General features: G+C 45.5%; 1 protein-coding gene across 1 annotated transcript in view; it reads left to right on the forward strand.

Moving 5' to 3' along the window:
* Nucleotides 1-24,663, forward strand: part of LOC137625412 (clusterin-associated protein 1-like) — a 233,977-nt gene that overhangs the window by 132,940 nt on the left and 76,374 nt on the right. The gene's annotated exons all lie outside the window — the stretch shown is intronic.

The raw sequence follows: 24,663 nt of genomic DNA on the forward strand, positions 1-24,663 counted from the left end.
TCTTCTTCCTCTTCTTTATCTTCAACTATTTGCAGATTTAGTCTCGACTTAATTATATTTTCTATCCAGACTAAGCATGTTGAGCAGAATACCTTTGTGTCTTTATTTTTTATTTTTTGCTGTATTTCAGCACAAGTGGGGTGTGTTGGGACATGACAGGCATCACATTTTCTAATCAATTGTTGAGGATTATTAATGGAATACCATATCTTACATGTTTTTCAATATTAATCTTACCCGATGATCATGTAGCTGTCAACTCCGTTGCCCGACAGAAATCTACGGACGGGATACGCCAGCGATCGCTATACAGGAGGGGGTGTACTCACCAGCGCCATCTTTGGTCAGGTACTCCAGTACTTCTTGTCAACACCACCTCAATTTTTCCTCTGTCGTGCCGCCGGCAAGACCTACATGGATACGCTGTTGATTTTGGAGTCTTTGTTCACGGTTTTGGTGAAGTATTTGCTCTAAAATTTAGCCTTCGCTGTACAGGAAGCTTTTCCCTTAGCTTAGATAGCTTTTGGAATTAATTTGATTTATTGGTTAACGATCTTTGCTTTACTTTGGAATTCCCCCTTGACTGTTCTCTAAATTCAAGATGTCCGACCACTCTCAAGCTCCTAAATTTAGGCGATGTAGTGTTAGGACTTGTAATAGGCATCTTCCGAAGGCCTCTGTTGATCCTCACACCGTTTGTTCCGATTGTAGGGGAAAATCCTGTCAATTGGAAGATCGGTGTGGGGAATGTGCTGGGCTTTCGGAATTCGAATTTAATGAATTCCTCAAATATACAACTAGGTTAGAGAGGGAGAGAGTTAGGAGGAGTTCTTCCCGCTCTTTGGTTTATTCCTCTCCCCATGTCCCTCAACCTTTTCCTTCCCCTGTGGTGGTGACCCCCGAACCTGCTACGAGTGCTCAGCCTGATATGACGGATATGTTGCGTGCCATTCAGGCTCTTGGTGATAAGGTGGAGTCGTTAGTTAGTGACCACAATCTTCTCTTGGCAGATGTCAAGGAACTTAAAGTGAAGAGTGCAGTGGGAAGTGTTAGTGCCAGTGCTGTGCCTAGTGTCAGTGTCAGTGTTGCGCATGAGGATACTTCTGTGCGTGCCAGTCGTCCTCCCAGTCCGGGACCTCTTGCAAGCTCCCAAGCCCAGGGGAGAAGCAACGTCGAAGGGCAAAAGGGTTCGGCAGGCCTTGATCGGCGCACAGTTGTATCCTCAGTGGTTGCGGGCGTATCTGATAGAGATCGTCACTTCCACTCCCAGACGAATGAGCCCTTAAATTCCTCGTCTGCGGAAGAGGTTTCCAGGAGGAAACGGTGGACCCAGGTCTCACAACCTCTCAAACGTAAGGTCCCTTCCGAGCTAGTCCAACGGCCCAGGTGTAGCCACTGAGCCAGTTCGGACTCGCCGCAGTCATCTGATGACTGCACACCTCTTAAGAGAGGTAGAGTGGTGCCTCAACAGGCCTCTGCTCCAACTTCTGTGGACCCCAAGTGGTCTATGCTGCAGACTAAGCAGTCTCAGCTTGCGGCTTTGATGCAGGAGTATCAGGCAGAGAAGGTTAACACCCCTCCTCCTGCGAGCGCTCCTCCACCTCTGCGCAGTCCTCCCTGCCAGACGCATGTTCTTGCGGCTCCTCCTGCTTCCATGCGTGAGCTGCCGCATCGGGAGTTGCCAGGTTCCAGCACTTTGCGGCAACCTCCTCTATCCATGAGGCAGGAGCCTCATGCTATGCGGCAACCTCCTCAACCCTTGAGGCAGCAGCCTCATGCTATGCGGCAACCTCCTCAACCCTTGAGGCAGGAGCCTCATACTGCGCAGCAACCTCCTCAACCCTTGAGGCAGGAGCCTCATGCTATGAGGCATCCTCCTCAACCCACCATGCAGCAGCCGCATTCTATGCAGCATGAGCCTCATCCCACGCAGCATGAGCCGCATACCATGCAACATGAGCCTCATGCCTTCCAGCATTCGCTTCTGACCACTTCGCTTGCTCCTCAGACCACCGCAGAACCTCCCTCACTCCAGCCCTCTACCTTTGTCATTGCCAGCCCTCAGTCTATTCAGCAGAGGCATGATGATGGATCCGCAAGTACGCATGCACCCGTTCTGCAGGATTCAACCATTCAGCCTGCCGCTCTGCCTTTACCTCTCGCTACTCAACTCTCAGGCGATGAGGTTTCTGAGGATGAAGCTGCTCATCTGGATGATCCTACATCTGATGTGGAAGGACACAAGTCTTCGCCGCCTTCCTTAGACTTTCGCAAGGTCCTGGCTCTGTTCAGAGAGTTGTACCCTGAACACTTCGTGTCTGCAACCCCTCGTTCTCCTCCCTCCGAGTTTTCTCTAGGCATGCAGTCTACTACGCCTGCCTACACCAAGCTTGTCCTCGCCAGATCATCAAGGAGAGCTTTGAGGGTTTTAGGGGATTGGTTGCAGTCCAAGCAGCAACTGGGAAGGACCTCTTTTGTGTTTCCTCCTCCTAAGCTGGCTTCTAAGTCGGGCGTCTGGTATGCCACGGGAGAGGAACCTGGCTTGGGGGTTCCTGCCTCTGCCCAGGCCGACTTCTCAAGTTTGGTTGACTCTCCCCGCAGGTCGGCTATGAGACGCTCGAAGGTCTGCTGGTCCTTTTCTGATCTGGACCACTTGATGAAGGGAGTCTTTCGCGCCTTCAAAATTTTTAACTTCCTCGATTGGTGCCTGGGGGCCTTAAGCAGGAAGACTGCTCCTTCTGACAAAGACTCGGCCATGCTGATCATGTCCAGTATGGACAAAGCAATTCGCGATGGTTCTGGCGAACTTGCGTCTATTTTTGTCTCAGGAGTCCTCAAGAAAAGGGAACATCTATGCTCCTTCTTATCGACTGGTATCACCCCTTGCCAGAGGTCAGAGTTGCTGTTTGCTCCTCTCTCCAAGTGCCTGTTTCCGGAGGAGTTAATCAAGGGGATGGCTGCGGCTCTTATCCAGAAAGATACGCATGACCTCATGGCTTCTTCAGCACGTAAGGCTAAAACCTTACCTTCCGTGCCGAGATCTTACCGCACTCCTGTGGCTGATACACCTGCTACCAGATTCATTCCGCCCTTTCGTGGCAGAGCCTCCAGTAGAGGAAGCACCCGTGCAGACAGTCACCGGGGCAAGTCCAAGAAAGGTGCCAAGTCCACGAAAAGCAAGCTTTGACTTCCCTCCTCTCCAGACAGCTGTAGGAGCCAGACTCAAGACCTTCTGGCAAGCCTGGGAGAGCAGAGGTGCAGACGCTCAGTCTGTGAAGTGGCTAAGGGAGGGATACAGAATTCCGTTCTGCCGCAATCCCCCTCTGACCACATCTCCCATCAACCTCTCTCCCAACTACAAGGAGAAGGACAAGAGGCTAGCGTTACAACAAGAGGTGTCGCTCCTGCTACAGAAGGAGGCAGTGGTGATAGTTCGGGACCATCAATCCCCGGGCTTTTACAACCGTCTCTTCCTGGTGGCCAAGAAGACAGGAGGTTGGAGACCGGTGCTGGACGTCAGTGCGCTCAATGCTTATGTCACCAAGCAGACGTTCACAATGGAGACGACGAAGTCGGTCCTAGCAGCGGTCAGGCAGGAGGACTGGATGGTCTCGTTAGATCTGAAAGACGCCTACTTTCACGTTCCCATCCATCCAGACTCCCAACCTTTTCTGAGATTCGTCTTTGGAGAGGTTGTGTACCAGTTCCAAGCCCTGTGCTTTGGCCTGAGCACGGCACCTCTTGTGTTTACGCGACTGATGAGGAATATTGCGAAATTCCTTCACTTGGCAGACATCAGAGCCTCCCTTTATTTAGACGACTGGCTTTTAAGAGCTCCCACAAGTCGTCGCTGTCTGGAGAGTCTCAGATGGACTATGGATTTGACCAAGGAACTGGGCCTCTTGGTCAATTTAGAGAAGTCCCAGCTCGTTCCTTCCCAGACCATCGTTTACCTGGGTATGGAGATTCAGAGTCGAGCTTTTCGGGCTTTTCCGTCGGCCCCAAGAATCAACCAAGCCCTGGAGTGCATCCTGAGCATGCTGAGGAGGAACCGATGCTCGGTGAGGCAGTGGATGAGTCTAACAGGGACTCTTTCATCGCTAGCCCTGTTCATCGAGTTAGGGAGACTCCACCTCCGCCCCCTTCAGTACCATCTGGCAGCTCACTGGAACAAGGATATGACGCTCGAGACGGTCTCAATTCCTGTTTCCAAAGAGATGAGGGCTACTCTAACGTGGTGGAAGAACAGCATTCTTCTCAAGGAGGGTCTCTCGTTAGCTGTTCAGACCCCCGACCATCATCTCTTCTCGGACGCATCAGACTCGGGCTGGGGCGCGACATTGGACGGACAGGAATGCTCGGGGACATGGAATCAGGAACAGGAAACGCTTCATATCAATTGCAAGGAGTTGTTGGCGGTTCATCTGGCCTTAATGAACTTCAAGTCCCTCCAGCTAAACAAGGTGGTGGAGGTGAACTCCGACAACACCACAGCCTTGGCGTACATCTCCAAGCAGGGAGGGACTCATTCGAGGAAGCTGTTCGAGATCGCAAGGGACCTCCTCATTTGGTCAAAAAGTCGAAAGCTCAAACTGGTAACGAGGTTCATTCAGGGCGATATGAATGTTACGGCAGATCGCCTCAGCCGGAAGGGTCAAGTCATCCCCACAGAGTGGACCCTTCACAAGAACGTTTGCAACAGACTTTGGGCCCTGTGGGGTCAGCCAACTATAGATCTGTTCGCTACCTCGATGACCAAGAGGCTCCCATTGTACTGTTCCCCGATTCCAGACCCGGCAGCAGTTCACGTGGATGCCTTTCTGCTGGATTGGTCCCACCTCGACCTGTATGCATTCCCGCCGTTCAAGATCATCAACAGGGTTCTTCAGAAGTTTGTCTCTCACAAAGGGACACGGCTGACGTTGGTTGCTCCCCTCTGGCCCGCAAGAGAATGGTTCACAGAGGTACTGCAATGGCTGGTCGACGTTCCCAGGACTCTCCCTCTAAGAGTGGACCTTCTGCGTCAACCTCACGTAAAGAAGGTACACCCAAACCTCCACGCTCTTCGTCTGACTGCCTTCAGACTATCGAAAGACTCTCAAGAGCTAGAGGCTTTTCGAAGGAGGCAGCCAGAGCGATTGCCAGAGCAAGGAGGATATCCACTCGCAGAGTCTATCAATCTAAGTGGGAAGTCTTCCGAAGCTGGTGCAGGGCCAATGCAGTTTCCTCTACCAGTACCACTGTAACCCAACTTGCTGACTTCCTGTTACATCTAAGGAATGTTAGATTTCTATCAGCTCCTACTATCAAGGGGTACAGAAGTATGTTGGCAGCGGTTTTCCGCCACAGAGGCTTGGATCTTTCCACCAACAAAGATCTGCAGGACATCCTTAGGTCTTTTGAGACCTCTAAGGAACGTCGGTTGTCCACTCCAGGCTGGAATCTAGACGTGGTCCTAAGGTTCCTTATGTCATCAAGATTTGAACCTCTCCAGTCAGCCTCTTTCAAGGACCTCACTCTAAAAACTCTTTTCCTCGTTTGCCTGGCAACAGCCAAAAGAGTAAGTGAGATTCACGCCTTCAGCAGGAACATAGGTTTCACATCTGAAACGGCTACATGTTCCTTGCAGCTCAGTTTTTTGGCTAAAAACGAGCTTCCTTCACGTCCTTGGCCTAAATCGTTCGAAATACCTAGCCTATCCAACATGGTGGGTAACGAGCGGGAGAGAGTACTTTGCCCTGTCAGAGCTCTTAGGTACTATCTTAAAAGGTCAAAACCCTTGCGAGGACAATCGGAGGCCTTATGGTGTGCTATTAAGAAACCTTCACTACCTATGTCTAAGAACGCAGTTTCTTACTACATAAGGCTTCTGATTAGAGAAGCTCATTCTCATATGAAGGAAGAAGACCTTGCTTTGCTGAAGGTAAGGACACATGAAGTGAGAGCTGTGGCTACTTCAGTGGCCTTCAAACAGAACCGTTCTCTGCAGAGTGTTATGGATGCAACCTATTGGAGGAGCAAGTCAGTGTTTGCATCATTCTATCTCCAAGATGTCCAGTCTCTTTACGAGAACTGCTACACCCTGGGACCATTCGTAGCAGCGAGTGCAGTAGTAGGTGAGGGCTCAGCCACTACATTCCCATAATCCCATAACCTTTTTAACCTAGTTGATTTGGCGGGTGGTCAATTCTTTCTTGAGAAGCGCCTAGGTTAGAGGTTGTGATGAGGTCCTTTAGTATGGGTTGCAGCCCTTTATACTTCAGCACCTAAGAGTCGTTCAGCATCCTAAGAGGACCGCTGCGCTCAGTAAGGAAGACGTACTTATTAAAGGCAGAGTAATGGTTCAAGTCGACTTCCTTACCAGGTACTTATCTATTTTATTTGTTATTTTGAATAACTAATAAAAATGAAATACGGGATACTTAGCTTCTTGATTAACATGTATACTGGTTTTCACCCACCTCCCTGGGTGTGAATCAGCTACATGATCATCGCGTAAGATTAATATTGAAAAATGTTATTTTCATTAGTAAAATAAATTTTTGAATATACTTACCCGATGATCATGATTTAATTGACCCACCCTTCCTCCCCATAGAGAACCAGTGGACCGAGGAAAAAATTGAGGTGGTGTTGACAAGAAGTACTGGAGTACCTGACCACAGATGGCGCTGGTGAGTACACCCCCTCCTGTATAGCGATCGCTGGCGTATCCCGTCCGTAGATTTCTGTCGGGCAACGGAGTTGACAGCTACATGATCATCGGGTAAGTATATTCAAAAATTTATTTTACTAATGAAAATAACATATTACACCATTTTGGCATTCTTTTTCCCATTGCATCAATCAGCATATTCACCATATTGGACTTCTTATTGTTCTTTGATGGAATGTGTTGATTGATGTAGACTTTCTTTATAAGTCTCTTTAACACTTGGATTTTCTTTGGAATTTCTTCTATTATTTTGCTGATGTTTTCCGCAGATTTGCTCCAGTTTATTGGATCATATTGTTTCAATATGTCTGCGAACATTTTTCCGTCACATTGGTTGACGTTACTTGTGACCTCTGTTATCAGACGGTCGAGCTCCTGTTTCGCCAACTCATGAAATTTATTTTTGCTGAGTCCAGCGATGTCTCTCCAAGCCTTGCCCGTGTTGTACATAGCCATCTTGATTAGATTTTTAGTAATTCACAAGATAACTATTCTATGCCGACGTTTTATCCCACTTCTCCGACCTCAAACTAATCACTGACTGTTCACGAAAACTTGTAGCTATATTGCACTCGATAGCCTTTTGTTATCCGTGTTAAATCATGATATTTATAGGGTCGCAAAAGTGTAATCACTCACCGGCACACAGATACAAAACTGAGAGAGAGAGAGAGAGAGAGAGAGAGAGAGAGAGAGAGAGAGAGAGAGAGAGAGAGAGAGAGAGAGAGAGAGAGAGAGAGAAAATATCAGCTGTTGTAATTGAATGTCATGTTTTTGTTTTGTGAGGAATTGATCGCCAGAACTAACAATAGTCATGTTAATTTCATTCTTAAACTCAGGTTGCCCTATGTGAACTAAGGTTTTATTTCTTACAGAGAGAGAGAGAGAGAGAGAGATTTTTATAATTATACCGTGTACTCTACAAAACCAATCTTTGTAAATCAAATGTATACTGTTTAAAATATGACAAAATATTGCCGACTCGTTACCGAAGTTTAGGCTATTCACTGCCAATAAACGAACCCAGTCAACTCGTGAAAACCTTGAACGCCTGAAGGGAAAAATAAAGCTTTTATAAATACTGCACTAAACAAAAATAATGCTTTAATATACCATCATTAACACTACCATTAAAATTATCGAAAGGTTGGAGAAAGATAAAGATTGCCGAGAACATAACCACAATTCTGTTTACATTTTGTCAGCTGGACTCACACAGTTAACAGTTGATTTCATTGTTGATGTGGAATTTTATCCTTAAATAGGCTTTTTATTATGAAATTATGTTAATAAGATGTAATGTTAATATTGTTTTGTAACATTTATTATAAATCACCATATTTAGGGCTACCAATAGACTTAAAAAGACAATATATTTGATACGTTTTGTAGTCCTTGACTAGCAGACTTTGAACAGCTTAGCAGATACAGAAAATATATTTTTGGAAAATAGCGATCGCATAAAAGGGGGATCGTATAATTCGAACACGTATAATTCGGGACCCTACTGTACTTGAATGGTTGTCGAGATTATTTAATATAGTATGTGTTTTATGTTGTCAATGGTACCAGTAGATTGGGTTTGCGTATGTATTGTACCACTATATGAGGGTAAGGGAGATGTGCATGAGTGTTGTAATTCAAGGGGTATTAGTTTGTTGAGTTCTGTAGGGGAAAGTGATTGTACCAACTGTGATGTATGGATCGGAGTTGTGGGGAATGAAAGTGACGGAGAGACAGAAATTGAATGTGTTTGAGATGAAGTGTCTAAGGAGTATGGCTGGTGTATCTCGAGTAGATAGGGTTAGGAACAAAGCAGTGAGGTTGAGAACGGGTGTAAGAAATGAGTTAGCAGCTAGAGTGGATATGAATGTGTTGAGGTAGTTTGGCCATGTTGAGAGAATGGAAAATGGCTGTCTGCTAAAGAAGATGATGATTGCAAGACTTGATGGGAGAAGTACAAGAGGAAGGCCAAGGTTTGGGTGGATGGATGGAGTGAAGAAATCTCTGGGTGATTGGATGATAGATGTGAGAGAGGCAAGCGAGCGTACTTTAAATAGGAATGAATGGCAAGCGATTGTGACGCAGTTCCGGTAGGCCCTGCTGCTTCCTTCGGTTGCCTTGCATGACCGCAGAGGTAGCAGCAGTAGTGGATTCGGCGTTATGAAGTTTCATCTCTGATGTATAACGGGGGAGGGTAGGCTGTGGCACCCTTGCAGTACCAGCCAAACTCAGTTAAGTCCCTTGTCAGGCTGGGAGGAGCGTAAAGAGGAAAGGTCTCCTTCTTTCATTTGTTTTGATGTCGGCTACCCCCCAAAATTGGGGGAAGTGCCTTGGTATATGTATGTATGATGTGTTGGGTGCCTAGCTGCTGCTTTGTCTTCAGTCAAGGACTTGCCTGTTAACTGGATAAAGAAGAAGGATAACTAAGTACAGGATGACCGAGCTGGAGTGTTTTTTTTTTTTTTTCTTTTAAACTCATCAGGTTTCTCTGCAGAGTTTTGTGGAAGAAGTAGCGTTATGCCAAATCCTTCCTGGGAGGGAAGCATAGAGGTGTGAGGTTCAAGGACAAAGTCTTTGCCTCAAGTAGTCATCCCCACATCAGGAGGCCTACAGGTACTGCTGTTTAGGACAAAAAGCTTTGCTCTAGTCCCTCTCCTTCTCAGGGATGATCTTTTGACTCTTCGGAATCTCCTTGAGTCAGCTTCTTTTAAGGACGTCAGCACTTTAGTATTTAGGGATTTCTATCGTAGTCTTTTCCTCATTCACACTCTACTCTTAGAGGAATGATGTGAGAAGTCTTTCGACTTCATTCCCCTTGGGTACCGTTAAGATCGTTATCCGGGAGGAATTGCTCTGGCTACACAAACTGTGATGCGTCTCTTTTAAGGTTGCCGGTACGATAATTGTCTCTGGCATTAACTTGGGTCATGCTTTCATCCAGATGGCTTGAGCATAGGAGGACAGAGAAAAGCTAAGCCACATTAGGAACTGGACACAAATTATTATTATTATTATTATTATTATTATTATTATTATTACCAGCTAACCTACAACCCTAGTTGGAAAAGCAGGATGGTATAAGCCCAAGGGCTCCAACAGAAAAAAAATTCCCAGTGAGGAAAGGAAATAAGGAAATAAATAAACTGTATGAAAAGTAATGAACAATTAAAATAAAATATTTTTCAATATTTAACTTAACCGGTGATTATATAGCTGCAACTCTGTTGCCCGACAGACAACTCTACGGTAAAAACTCGCCAGCGATCGCTACACAGGTTGCGGGTGTGCCCAACAGCGCCATCTGTCGTCCAGATACCCAGTGCTCAATGTAAACAAAGACTCAATTTTCTCTCTGTCGAGCTATCGACAAGACGTACTTACTCGCTGTTGCTAAACTGGAGTTTTTTCACAACTAATTGGTGAAGTACTTTATTCTAGTTTTGAGCTTTCGCTATGCAGGTGTTTTATCTTCATCTTAAATCTTGAACTCGTTTTGGATAGATTTAATTATGGTGACAAAGAGAGTATGGACTTTCTTTCACTTTTAAATGGCCGACCCTTCCCTTAGACGGAAGTGTGTTTAGGCTTTTAGTAATTATCTTATCACGTTATAGATTTTCCTCTATATATTTATATCTCTCCGCCTTTATTAGGCCTCTTCGATTAACTTTCCATTTATTATAAACATATAAAAATAATTTTAATGTTTTGTTTATATAGACCTTTCCTGAGATAGGGGGTCCTAACTTGGAAACCGAAGTTAATCAACGTTGAGCCCTTTATTTCGTAATTAGCTTTTAAAGAGCTAAGGATTTAAAACTTTTTAAATGTAATATTTTATGAAAGAATTTCTTTGATAGTCTTCATACTGTTTTCAAAGATGAACTAACGTTTAGTTTATTTATGCTACGCAGTTGTTGACGTTCAGGACGTTCAACATGCGCTCTATCGTTACGATAGAGAGAGAGTGTATCACGGTTTCACTTTGCAGTAAGAGTAAATCGATTCTGACGTTTTGTTCATTCTTTCTTAGCTTAAATGTTTTAAATTCTATTTTAAAGGAACTTTTTATTTGAAAAACCTTTCAGTTTTTTCCTTTAGTCAAATAACATGTTTTTTTGACGAAATATAATTGGGCTCTTCTCTTAGGTGCGAAATCAAGAGAGAAAGAGAGAGAGAGATAGAGACGGAGGGAGAGAGAGGAGAGAAAACGTTCCGTTCAAGCGGGTAACGTTGTTCTCGAGTTACTCTCGTCCCTAGTCGCTGTACGGGGAGGAAGGATAAAACGTTTTTAGTTTTTTATTCTCGTCCCCAGGCTATGTGCGGTGAGAGATTGAAAACGTAGTTATATGAACTAGTGTTTAGTCTCTTTCCCAGCCACTGATTTTTTTTATCTTAAAATATGTTTTCTGTTTTTTGCTGGTATTAATGAGCTTGCATTATACGACTAATTTCGCAATTACTACCTTTTAATGAAGGGTAGAATTGCGTGTTTCAGGTAGAAATCAGTAAAGTTTCGATTTCAGTGAAATAAGTGCAAAACAGAAAATCGAAGTGATAAAGTGATATGCGCAAAGTGTTACAGTGTTGCGTCCGAGGGTTCGTCTGTTCGTGCCTGTCGTTCACCTAGTCCGGGACCTCTTGCATGCTCCCAAGCCCAGGGGAGAAGTAATGTCAAACGACTTATGGGTTCGAGAGGCCTTGATCAACGAACAGACGTTTTCCCTCTATGGTATCGGGTGTATCTTACCAAGATCTCCCCTACCATAAGACGAGAGAGACGTTTCTCCTCGTCATCCGAAGGCTTTTCGCATAAGAAACCTGTCACAAGGTTTCGAAGCCCTTAAGCGAAAGTCAGTCCTTTCAGGACAGGTCCAGCGTCCTGGTTACAACCATTAGGACAGCTCTGACCCTATGCAGTCATCGGATAACTGCTCGCCGCCTAACAAAAGCGCAACACAGACTCCGAGAGTCTTTTTTTGTTGGCAAAGTGTTGCGGTCACAGACGTTACCCTCGTCTCTTACCACAACCATTTCCGTTGATCCTTAATGGGTTGTATGGCAAGACATGCAGTATATGCTTGCCTCCCTTATGGAAGACTATTCTGCCGATTAGTCCGTTGAGTTTAGCCGTTTATCTCATCGATATCCTGGCTTTCAGCCAACCTAACGTTCCTTTGTGCTTACTGTTGACGTTGGCGTAGCTTAGTCACGTCAGTCAGGTTGTTTAGAACCACACTCGATGCGGTCTCGTGTGGTTTTTCAGCCGCATTTGGACGTTAGGCCACTTGCTGATGCTCCTGTTGACGTTCAAGACGTTCACTAACAATCGGAGTTGACTTGTTTTGACGCTGTGCGTCAACCTCCGCATTCTAGAGTTGTTTTGACTGCTCAGTCTAGGCAGTCAAAGCAGTCTCGAGTGGACGCTGTGCGTCCTCACGCACCTGTTGTGGTTGACAGTTCAGTTGTTGACAGTTCACAGACTGTCAAGCAGTTACATGACGTTGCGTTCTGGTCCGCTACTAATGCACCAGTGAGTGTGGACTCTGCTTGTAAAGCATTGCCACCACGGTAGGTCTCTCCCTTGCTTGAGACTCAGCTTTTATCGGACAAGGTTCCTGTAGATGAGGAAGTTGCTGTTCCCCCTCCTACTGATATTCCCTTGAGGACTCTGTCAGATGGAGAGGAGCCTAAAGCTGCTTAGCCTCCTATGGACTTTAATTAAATCATGATGATTTTTTTAAGGATCTTTGTCCGGATCTTTTTGTGACTGCTGCTCCTCGTTCGCCTAAACGTCAGAGCTTACACTAGGCCTAGCTACTTCGAAGCCGTTGTTTTTAAGCTAGTGCTCTCTCGCTCTCCTAGAGAGCTTTACGTTGGCTAGGCGACTGGTTTTTCACCAGGAGGAGTTTGGGGGATACAGCCTTTGCTTTCCCTTCTTTTAAACTGGTTTATAGAGCGAGAGTCTGATATGACACGAGAGAAGTTCTCGGCTTGGGAGTTCATGCCTCTGCCCAGATAGACTTCTCAATTCTCGTAGACTCTCCCTGGCGCCTGGCCAGGAGATGCTCCAAGTTGTTTACAGGTCTACTTCACAGCTGTTTTCGAGCCTTTGAAGTTTTGCTGTACAATTATGTCATGCATAACAAGGCTTTCAGGGATGGTAAGCGGTACCGCCTCAGTCGCTAACCCCGTCTGTTGCCACACCTGCTCCCGTAGACCCTAAATGGGCTTTGCTGCAAGACATGCAGTCCAAGCTTGCGTCCTTGATAGAGGACTTTAATGCGGAGAAGGTTGCTACCGAACCTTCTGGCCAACAACCTTCCAACCGGTCGGTTGTGCGCCCTGTTGACGCTGAGGTAACCTACTCGCGTCTGCCAGTTGAGGTGGTTCCTCCACCGATGCGACCCAGTGTGGGTTGCCAGCCGCACGTTGACGTTAAGCGACGCTCGGAGGTGGTTGTTGACGTTCAGGACGTTCAACAACCAGCAGAGGTGACTTGTTTTGACGCAGTGCGTCAACCTCAGCAACCCGGTAGGGTGTTGACTGCACAACCCAGACGGTCTAGACAGTCTCGGGTTGACGCTGTGCTTCCTCGCGCACCCATGGTTGTTGACAGTTCACAGAGTGTGCAGCAGTTCCATGATGTTGCGTCCGGCTCCGTCACGCATGCACCAGTGCGACCGGACTCAGCGAGCCAGACGTTGCCCACTCCGTTGCCGTTTCCTCATCAGTTTTCGGATGAGGAACCCTCTGATGAGGACGTTGCTGAACAACAAGACGATCAGCCCCCAGAATAGATCAAGCCCTGCTATCCATCCAGAAGATGCTGAAGAAGGAATGCTGCTCAGTCAGGCTGTGGATGAGTCTGGTAGGGACGCTGTCATCCGTGGAACAATTTGTGTCACTAGGAAGACTACACCTCTGTCCTCTTCAATACCATCTAGCTTTTCACTGGAAAAAGGACAAGACGCTAGAAGCGGTCTCGATCCCGGTTTCCGAAAAGATAAAGTCTTGTCTGACTTGGTGGAAGGACAATATCAACCTAAGAGAGGGTCTTCCCCTGGCTGTTCAGACTCCCAACCACGTTCTCTTCTCGGACGCATCGGACGTGGGCTGGGGCGCGACACTAGACGGTCGGGAATGCTCAGGACTGTGGAACTCGAGTCAGAGGAGCCTGCATATCAACTGCAAGGAGCTGTTGGCAGTACATCTGACCTTGAAAAGCCTCAAGTCTCTCCTTCGAGGCAAAGTGGTGGAAGTTAACTCGGACATCACCACGGCCTTGGCGTACATCTCCAAACAAGGAGGTACCCACTCACTGACGTTGTACGAGATCGCAAGGGACCTGCTCATCTGGTCAAAAGGTCAAGACATCTCCCTAGTAACGAGGTTCATCCAAGGCGACTTTAACGTCATAGCAGATTGTCTCAGTCGGAAAGGGCAAGTAATTCCAACCGAATGGACCCTCCACAAGGATGTGTGCAAGAGACTTTGGGCCACTTGGGGTAAAACCATCCATAGATCTCTTTGCAACCTCGCTGACCAAGAGGCTTCCAATCTATTGCTCTCCAGTCCCGGACCCAGCAGCAATACATATAGATGCTTTCCTCCTAGATTGGTCACATCTGGATCTCTACGCATTCCCACCGTTCAAGATTGTCAACAAGGTACTGCAGAAGTTCGCCTCTCACGAAGGGACAAGGTTGACGTTAGTTGCTTCCCTCTGGCCCGCGAGAGAATGGTTCACCGAGATACTTCGATGGTTAGTAGACGTTCCCAGTAGTCTTCCTCTAAGGGTAGACCTTCTACGTCAGCCACACGTAAAGAAGGTACTCCAAAGCCTCCACGCTCTTCGTCTGACTGCCTTCAGACTATCGAAAGACTCTCGAGAGCTAGAGGCTTTTCGAAGGAAGCAGCCAGTGCGATTACTAGAGCAAGGAGAGCTTCTTCCATTAGAGTCTACCAATTGAAGTGGGAAGTCTTCCGAGACTGGTGCAAGTCAGTTTCTGTATCCTCGACCAGTACCTCTGTAGCTCAAATAGCTGTTTTTCTCTTATACCTGAGAAAAGGACGATCCCTTTCAGCTCCCACTATCAAGGGCTACAGAAGCATGTTGGCATTGGTCTTCCGGCATAGAGGCTTAGATCTTTCCAAACATAAAGATCTGCAAGACCTCCTTAAGTCTTTTGAGACCACCAAGGAGCGTCGTTTGGCTACCCCTGGATGGAATTTAGTCGTGGTACTAAGATTCTTCATGTCAGACAGGTTTGAGCCGTTACAATCAGCCTCCCTGAAAGATCTCACTCCTAAGACTCTTTTCCTGGTATGCTTAGCCTCGGCTAAAAGAGTCAGTGAGATTCATGCCTTCAGCAAGAACATAGGATTTTCGTCAGAAAAAGCCACTTGTTCGCTACAACTTGGTTTTCTAGCCAAAAACGAGCTGCCTTCTCGGCCTTGGCCTAAATCTTTCGATATCCCCAGCTTATCGGAGATCGTAGGCAATGAACTAGAAAGAGTCTTATGCCCTGTTAGAGCTCTTAAGTTCTATTTAAAGCGTACTAAACCTTTACAAGGCCAATCTGAAGCTTTATGGTGTTCAGTTAAGAAACCATCCTTGCCTTTGTCAAAGAATGCTTGGTCAGACTTTATCAGATTGTTAATACGAGAAGCTCATTCACATCTGAGTGAGGAAGACCGAACTTTGCTTAAGGTGAAGACGCATGAAGTTAGAGCTGTAACAACTTCCGTGGCCTTTAAGCAAAATATATCTCTGCAAAGTATAATGGACGCAACCTATTGGAGAAGCAAGTCAGTGTTTTCATCATTTTACTTGAAAGATGTCCAGTCTCTTTACAAGAACTGCTACACACTGGGACCATTCGTAGCAGCGAGTGCAGTAGTGGGTGAGGGCTCAACCACTACAATTCCCTAATTCCATACCCTTTTAATCTTTCTCTTGAAATGTTTTTATTGTTGTTTTTTGGGTTGTCCGGAAGGCTAAGAAGCCTTTCGCATCCTGGTTGATTTGGCGGGTGGTCAAAGTCATTTCTTGAGAGCGCCTAGATTAGGGGTTTTGATGAGGTCCTGTTGTATGGGTTGCAACCCTTGATACTTCAGATCCTAGGGGTCGATCAGCATCCTAAGAGGATCGCGAGGCTCCGTAAGGAAGACGTACTTAAAAGGCAGAGTAATTGTTCAAGTCGACTTCCTTACCAGGTACCTATTTATTTTGTTTTTGTTATTTTGATAACTTCTAAAATGAAATAAAAACTCTTAGCTCATAAAAGTGTAAACATATATTGCTGGTCTCTACCCACTCCCCTGGGTGTGAATCAGCTATATAATCACCGGCTAAGTTAAATATTGAAAAATGTTATTTTGATTATAAAATAAATTTTTGAATATACTTACCCGGTGATTATAAATTAAAGGACCCTCCCTTCCTCCCCAATAGAGACGCAGTGGGACGAGGAGAAAATTGAGTCTTTGTTTACATTGAGTACTGGGTATCTGGACGAAAGATGGCGCTGTTGGGCACACCCGCAACCTGTGTAGCGATCGCTGGCGAGTTTTTACCGTAGAGTTGTCTGTCGGGCAACAGAGTTGCAGTTATATAATCACCGGGTAAGTATATTCAAAAATTTATTTTATTATCAAAATAACATTTTAAGAACAGTAACAGCATTAAAACAAATCTTTCATGAATAAACTATATAAAGAGACTTATGTCAGCCTTTTTATCATTAAAACATTTACTGCAAGTTTGAACTTTTGAAGTTCTACTAATTCAACTACCCAATTAGGAAGGTCATTCCACAACTACAGCTGAAATAAAACTTCTTGAGTACTGGGTAGTATTGAGCCTCATGATGGAGAAGGCCTGGCTATTAAAATTAACAGCATACCTAGTATTACAAACAGGATGGTACTGTCTGGGAAGATCTGAAGGTATAGGATAGTCAGAATTATGAAAAATCTTATGAAGCATTCTTAATGAACTAATTGAAGGACGGTGCCAGAGATTGATATCTAGATCAGGAATCAGAAATTTGATAGACCATAAGTTCCTGTCCAACAGATTAAGGTGAGAATCTGCAGCTGAAAACCAGACATGAGAGCAATACACAAAACAAGGTAGAATGAAAGAATTAAAACACTTCTTCGGAATAAATTGTTTGCCAAAAATCTTAGACGACTCTCAATAAGTCAATTTTATGTGCAATTGAAAAAGAGACAGAGCTAATGTGTTTCTCAAAAGTAAATTTTCTGTTGAGAATCACATCTAAAATTTGAAGAGTTATGCAGAGTTAAAGAAACATTATCAATGCTGAGATCCAGAGGAGCAATTGTCCTCCACCTACTTACAATCATACTTTGAGTTTTGTCAGGATACGACTTCATGCCCCATAATTTGCACAATGCGCTAATTTTAGCTAGATCTCTATTAATGGATTCAGCAACACCAGATCTACATTCAGGGGATGGAATTAATGCAAAGACAGTAGCATCATCTGCATATGCAATGAGATTGTTTTCTAGGCCAAACCACATGTCATTTGTATATAGTATGAAATGGGCCAAGAACACTACCCTGATGAATGCCAGATATCCCATTCCTATACTCATTATGGTGCCCATCAACAATAACTCTGCAATTTATTACTTAGAAATTCAATAATGATACTTAGAAAAGACCCATTCACTCCCAACTGTTTGAGTTTGAAAAAAGGGGCTCATGGTTGGCTCATGGTTTACACAGTCAAAAGCAAGACTAAAATCAAGGCCAATCATACAAACTTCCTGACCACAATCAACAGGTTTCTGTACTGCATTGGAGATTGTAGGCAGGGCATCACATGCTCCAAGGCCTTTACGAAAGCCAAATTGTAATCTAGGGAACAAATGATTACCTTCCCCAAACCTATTTAGACATTTGCCAAAAGACATTCAAAAACTTTAGATAATATGGGAGTTAAAGAAATTGGACGGTAATCAGTTGGACTTGTTACCACTCACATTTACATGATGGGGTAACATCACCAATTCTCCAAGTGCAAAAAGCTCCTCTTCTTGCTAACTTGTGCAAAATAAAATAACTTTGCAGCTAAGAAATCTTCAGTCTTTATATAGACAAAAAGGAAAGATACCATTTGGGTCTACCCCTCCCTAAGCATCAAGTTCCATCAAGAGAGTTTTAATTTCACGAGATCAAAAAGCTAAACTAGTTAGTTATACTCAGGAAAACAGGAATGAGGACGCTCAAGTTTCTCATTACTCTGCTCACTGTCAAACACATCAGCCAAAAGAGTTGCCTTTTCCTTTGGAATGTGAGTGACAGAGCCGTCTGGTTTAAGTAAAGGAGGAATGGTTGCATCTACACCAAAGAGTGCAGATTTAACGGTAGCCCACTACTGTACTTATATTCCCGAGTTGTACCAGAAAGGGTTTTTTTATGGTTAAATTGTACTATTCCTTTTCAGTTGCAGCATAAACTCTGTGAGCAAAAGCTCTAAGCTGAGTATTGTTATTCCAAGTCCAACTTGCTGGATCAAGCTTCCTATTTGGGCTCGGTTTCCAAGCTGGAGACCACATCCATGAGCCACCAAGGCATTCAAGCCTTGAGAGGACAAAATACCTCAGTAGGGTAATTTCAACAGTGTCACATCTTCAGGGATACCTACTCTTCAAGACAGACAAGCCATATCTTATGGACCTAGCCCGAGGTCAGGCATGCCACTCAAATCTCTGTTTAACAGAGATCTCAGGTGCAGACTTTCATCCATTTGACTGATTCCAACAAAGCTGGAGATACCCATTTCTTCATCGCTGTAACTAACATCTCTCGCCAGACCAGATTTTTTACCTCGGAATAAATCAACAATGGCAGTTCTTCAGCCAAAGTAGCTCTCTCAGCTCTAAGAGCAATTTGATCCTGAGGGTTGATTGTATCACCATCTGTGCTTTAAGGAGACAGCTCTCCACTTCTCTTCTTTAAAGACTCGTTCTTTTGGGAGTCTCTTGACTTCTCCCAATGCTACCTTGAACTCTCCTGGCATAGGGACAGCATTCTCTACGGACAGGCAAGCCTGTTAAGAACGGGGTCTATAAGAAACGGTGAATAGGGCTCAACGACCTTCCTTCCGAAAGCCTACTTAAGCTGGCGTAACTTCAAGAACTTTTGTTCCTGATTGTACAGCACAAAGCTGCTCATACTTCCTTATCAGTCTCCCAGCTATGAAGCCTGACCAGCTGGAATTCCAAGCATCAACTTTTTGTGACACTGAAAGTCTTCAGGTGATTTTCACAACTCTGGATTATTCTTCAATCCAGAAGTGTTCAAAGTCTCTCCAGTCACCAGCTACGTTTCATTCACACCTATGCCGTGTCAGTCCAACATTCAAGAGATCTGTCCGACAGTTTTTGAAACACCCATGTCATTTTCTTTTGCCTACACACTGCCTCTTAGGTGAACACTTGTCAAGGCTGGAGTCACTTCATACCTCAGCAGTAGGGTCAAGGCTCTGAGACAGCGTTAGAGGAAGATGTCCATGCCTTCTTCAGCTCACATGTAATCCGAGAGGCTGGCACCTTTACACGATCACATGAGCGTGATTAATGAGATGATTCGCACATGATGTGAATTGGAAATCTGATGCTTCTTAGTTTTCCTACAAGCATAGACTAAGCTGATAATACTCCTGCAGCCTCCGACATTGATAGAGAAACATCTCTGTTGGTGTCTATTCAGCTTCCATATCGGTGAGGGCCTTTCTTGCAAGGAGTGGCAACATTGTTGGATTATCCTCAAACAAAAGCCTTGACCTCGAAGCAGCCTTTTGTTTGGCGCTGATAGCAGCGGATGAGTCTTACTGACAGTTTAACTACCGTAATTTGGGAGATAAGGACAAATCTCCTCGTCCTGCACATCCAATATGAAGGGTCAGAAACCAGGGTCTTATCAAACTGCTGATCCTGGTTCTCTTCAGTCTGACCGTGAACTGGCAAGAAGTAATCATTGGACTGATTCACTACCTAGTGTCCAGAGCTACGATTCCTTCCTTGGAAAGAGAAACATCAATTGACATTAACAGTCTTATTCTTGAGGGTTGTGATCCAGTGGTTTCCTTCTTCAGGTTCTGTTGTAGCCACGCAGCGACTGGAATAGCTATCTCGGCTCCTTTCAGAGGACCATTACCATCAGATCAAGGCCAAGGGTGAAGTACTGTATAGGTCTGGGATGAAAGGGTAGTCTAAGTGGCCCTTTCATGCCATTTGATCTTCCCCTCTTTTTAGGTATAGCTTCGAAACCGTGCCAGCCAGACTGGATCTCGATGCAGGTACAGTATGCTTCTTTTAGCTTGCGGCTATTCTGTACTGAATATGAGATAGTCTTTTCCCCGCACACTCTTTACAAGGGCGAGTGACATACCAGACATACAACACAATTCAGCAAATGCATTATTCTCTCTGCCCGACTACGACACGGATTTTCAACTAAAAAACAACTCTACGAGGCATGAGCTGTGATTCCCGCTGTCTTTCTTGTGGTTTGCAAGGTGTAAGGAACCCTGACTCTTTTAACATCACAAATGCTTTAGTCTTTAGTTTTTTGGTAGTTTCCAACCAGTTGGAATGGGGACTTCCTCCAGCCTAAGGATGAGTCTCCTATAGTAAAGGGCAATGGTTTGTGTTTTTGTATTGACAAATGACAAATTTAGAAAATATGTATTTTTCCTTTACTAGAACTTCCTTACATCACAACCCCCAATGTAAGTCCCGCTGCAATCCAACTGAGGTTACAGTGAGCTATAGGGGAGGTGGTTACCTCCCCTGAGGAAGGGTAACTACATGCCGGTTGTTTAAATGTTTGTTCCAACACCAGAATACAAACTTTACACTCTTTATTAGGGAATGTGTTTTCAGCAAAGCTGAAACTAGCCATAAGACTTTTAGCTAACCCACCGCTAGTTAGCTGGGGATGAGTAGGGCAGGTCACACACACACACACACACACTCCTGTGTTCTATCGTCACTTTTACTTTTGGCACGGTGGAGAGTGGACGTTCATTTCTCTCCACTGCCCAACATTTTTTTAACTGGCCCATAGCTAACTTGTTCTTTTAGTTTTGTTTTTGTTGTATTATTTTTCTCAGGTATGAGTCTTGCTGTTCGGAGATGGCATAGTGCTGGTGTTCCTCGAGGGTGGAGAACCCTTTCTTATGATCTCTTCCTTTTTGACGCCGGACAACCATTAGGCTGGAGGCCTCCCCTGTTTCCCCAAGTGCAGTGACTAGCCCTCTGCCACAAGGGAGTTGTTCTCCGTGTGGATGCTTCTTCACCGTTTTGAAGTAGATGTCTCTTGCTCCCTGCGAGTTTATCAGAGGGAAGATTGTTTATGGGTGACCCAGAGCTCGACTTCGGTCTTGCTTCTCTTCACTGACGACACCGCACTCCCTCATTATGCGATGGCAGCTGTCGGAGGGAATGCAAAATCTGAAGCATGTTCCTGTGCCTCTCAGGAGACACCTTTCCCGTCCGTGTGTTAGGTTTTTCTCCTGATTGGATTTCTTCATTGCTAATGACGCCCCACTCCTATGTTCGGCTAATGCAATCGACGTAATGAGTGCAAAGTCGGATGTTTCTGTTACTGTGGAAGTTGCTGTTCCTGCCCCATCACTGCCTGCATCACCTGCACTTGCGGCAGTTCCTGATCATCACGCTGGTGATGGCCTTTCCCGTACGTGGGTTCGGTCCTCCCCGGAGTTGTCTTCGCCACACTGGATTTAGAGGGGGTTATGAACTCGTCCATGCTTTTCCTAATTCCTCAGAGTGTGGCCCGTTAGAGGATGAAGATGTTACTTCTTCTAGCAGCAGACTCGTCTCGCCCAGCAGACTTGTTTTACCCAGTTGGCTCGTCTCCCCCTGTCTCCTCGCCTTGCACAGTCCTGCTGCAACTACACGATTGCTCGTGATCATTCACGATAGCCCTACTCCCTAGGTAGTAGGTTGGCCAGGACACCAGCCGACCATTGAGATACTACCGCTAGAGAGTTATTGGATCCTTTGACTGGCCAGACAGTACATCATTGGATCCCTCTCTTGGTTACGGCTCATTTTTTCTCTGCCTACACATACACCGAATAGTCTGGCCTATTCTCTTCACATTCTCCTCTGTCCTCATACACTTGACAACACTAAGATTACCAAACAATACTTCCTTTCTCAAGGGGTTAACTACTGCAATGTAATTGTTCTGCATGTACTTTCCTCTTGGTAAGGGTAGAAGAGACTAGCTATGATGAGGTGCTCTTCTATGAGAAGGACACTCCAAAATCAAACCATTGTTCTCTAGTCTTGGGTAGTGTCATGGACTCTCTACCATGGTTTTCCACCGTCTTGGGTTAGAGTTCCCTTGCTTGAGGGTACACTCTGGCACACTCTTTCTATCTTTTTTCTCTTCCTCTTGTTTTTATGAAGTTTTTATAGTTTATATATGATGTTAATTGTCTTAAAATGTTTATTTTGACTTATTACTACTCATCCAGTTTATTTATTTTCTTGTTTTTTTTCCTCACTGCGCTATTTTTCTCTGTTGGAGCCCTTGGGCTTATAGCATCATGCTTTTTCAACTAGGGTTGTAACTTAGCTAGTAATAATAATAATAATAATAATAATAATAATGACAATCTCCCTTCAGCTCATGATCGTTCACGATCATCCGTCAGCTTGTGATCACTCACAATCGCCCATCAGCTTGTGATTATTCACGATCCCCCGCCAGCTCCTGATCATTCACAATGATCCGCCAGCTCGTCATCACTCACAATCGCTCATCAGCTCGCAATCGCCCACCGTCGCCCATCAGGTCCTGATCACCCACGGTCCCCTATCAGCTTGTGATCACCCACGTTCGCCCTTTATCTCGCGATCACCCACGTTCGCCCCTTATCTCGCGATCACCCACGTTCGCCCCTTATCTCGCGATCACCCACTGTGGCTCGTCAGCTTGCGATCGCCCACAGTCGTCCGTCAGCTTGCGATCGCCCACAGTCGTCCGTCAGCTTGCGATCGCCCTCGATCACCCGCTAGCCCGCGCTCACCTTACAATCGCCCATCAGCTTGTGATTATTCACGATCCCCCGCCAGCCCCTGATCATTCACGATGATCTGCCAGCTCGTCATCACTCACAATCGCCCATCAGCTCGCGATCGCCCACCGTCGCCCATCAGCTCGCGATCACCCACGGTCCCCTGTCAGCTCGCGATTACCCACGGTGGCCCCTTATCTCGCGATCGCCCACTGTGGCTCGTCAGCTTGCGATCACCCACAGTCGCCCGTCAGCTCGCAATCGCCCTCGATCACCTGTTAGCCCGCGCTCACCTTTCAGCTTGCAATCGCCCGTTAGCTCACAATCTCCAGTTAGATCATGATCGCCTGTTTGCTCACTATTGCCCATCAGCTCACAATCGCTTGTCAGCTTTCTCACAGGTTCCTGGTGTTGCAGCAACCTCTTCCAGTGCCTGATGTTTCCTGTTCTCGTGATCACCCTTCTGTTATCTTCCTCACATTAGGACCTATAACAAAGCAACACAGACCAGCTCATGACCACTACTGTATTCCGTTGTCTCAGCACTGCCCAGCTCACGACTTTTCCTTCTGAAGTAAAGTTGCCCTCCGCCTTTGACGAACAGCTCTTCCTGCTTGTGGGTAGAATCACTGACAACCACCAAAGAGTCTCAGAAGCCTTGAATCTTGGGATGGTTTTTTTCAGACTTCGTTTAACGAAGGACTTCTCTGGTGAGAAGTGCACTATTCTTTCCATTGAGTCTCTCCTTCTCTATTCGTCTTACACAGAGCACTCAAGCACTATGGCTTCTACGATCGCTTTTGAGTCTCCTAGCAAGTCGCCTCTTCTAGATGACACAAGCTAGAATCTTTATCCAGAACAGGGGCTAGCACTACTTCATAAACGCTAGTGCTTGCATCCCCGATAGCACACACCTTGTGCTCATGATGGCGGCAGCACACAGAACTTCAACCTTCGGTTTCTACAAGTCACGCTATTTCGGTAGTGCTTACTACAACCTGCAGTTGAGGTGGTTTGTCACACACTCCCTTCTTGAAATCTAACCCAGCACTCACCATTGATGGGAGAGGCACAGCACAATTGCCAACCTCTGGTGCTTGATACCTCACTCACTATATGAAAATTTTTGTTTCACACACGTACAGTGATATCGGTTTCCCAATACATTCATCTTCGTCATTTGAGCTTCGGTTCTCAACACCCTTCAAGATGTCAGCCAGATGTTTGAAGGGCCGTGCATACGGATGTGCAAACTTCTTCATCGACTCACCGGTTCTTGTCAGTGTTCACGAACGTTCGTCCCTTACGAGCATTTCTTCGAACCACTACCACTGCTAATACTACTACTACTGTACTACTAGTGGGGTGAGATGCTGTGTGCGTTAGCCACTAGGTCGCCTCCTTTGCTCCCGGTCTCTATCCTCGTGGTCACTTGTTTTAGTAAATGGTTACCTTACAATTTGACATTTTCATTGAATGACAAGAATTAGGTTAGTCATGCATGCGCTATCACCCATACTCCGCCGGCCCTCACCAGGCAGGTAGAACATAGTTCTATGTAGTGGTTGCCGCAATACAGTAGAAGTCTTCCTATTACTCGCTCCTGCCGCCATTCCCCTGTGATTAGGAACGAGTCTTGAGAAACATAATCCTTCAGGATTATTTTCTCGTTGGATCACTTTCACGGTTTCGGGTTCCAACTCCATGGATCTTCTCCTCGCCCCTTCATGCCTGCATCGGATGATAGTCTCGTTAGACATTACCCCTTGAGGTTATAACTTTTTGTCCCCTTTTATCTAGTGGATTGGATTCAGCTCATGATTATGTTTATGGACTACAGCAACTTAGATTCAA

The sequence above is a fragment of the Palaemon carinicauda genome, chromosome 32 (genome assembly GCF_036898095.1).
Source record: "Palaemon carinicauda isolate YSFRI2023 chromosome 32, ASM3689809v2, whole genome shotgun sequence".
Classification (NCBI taxonomy): Eukaryota; Metazoa; Arthropoda; class Malacostraca; order Decapoda; family Palaemonidae; genus Palaemon; species Palaemon carinicauda.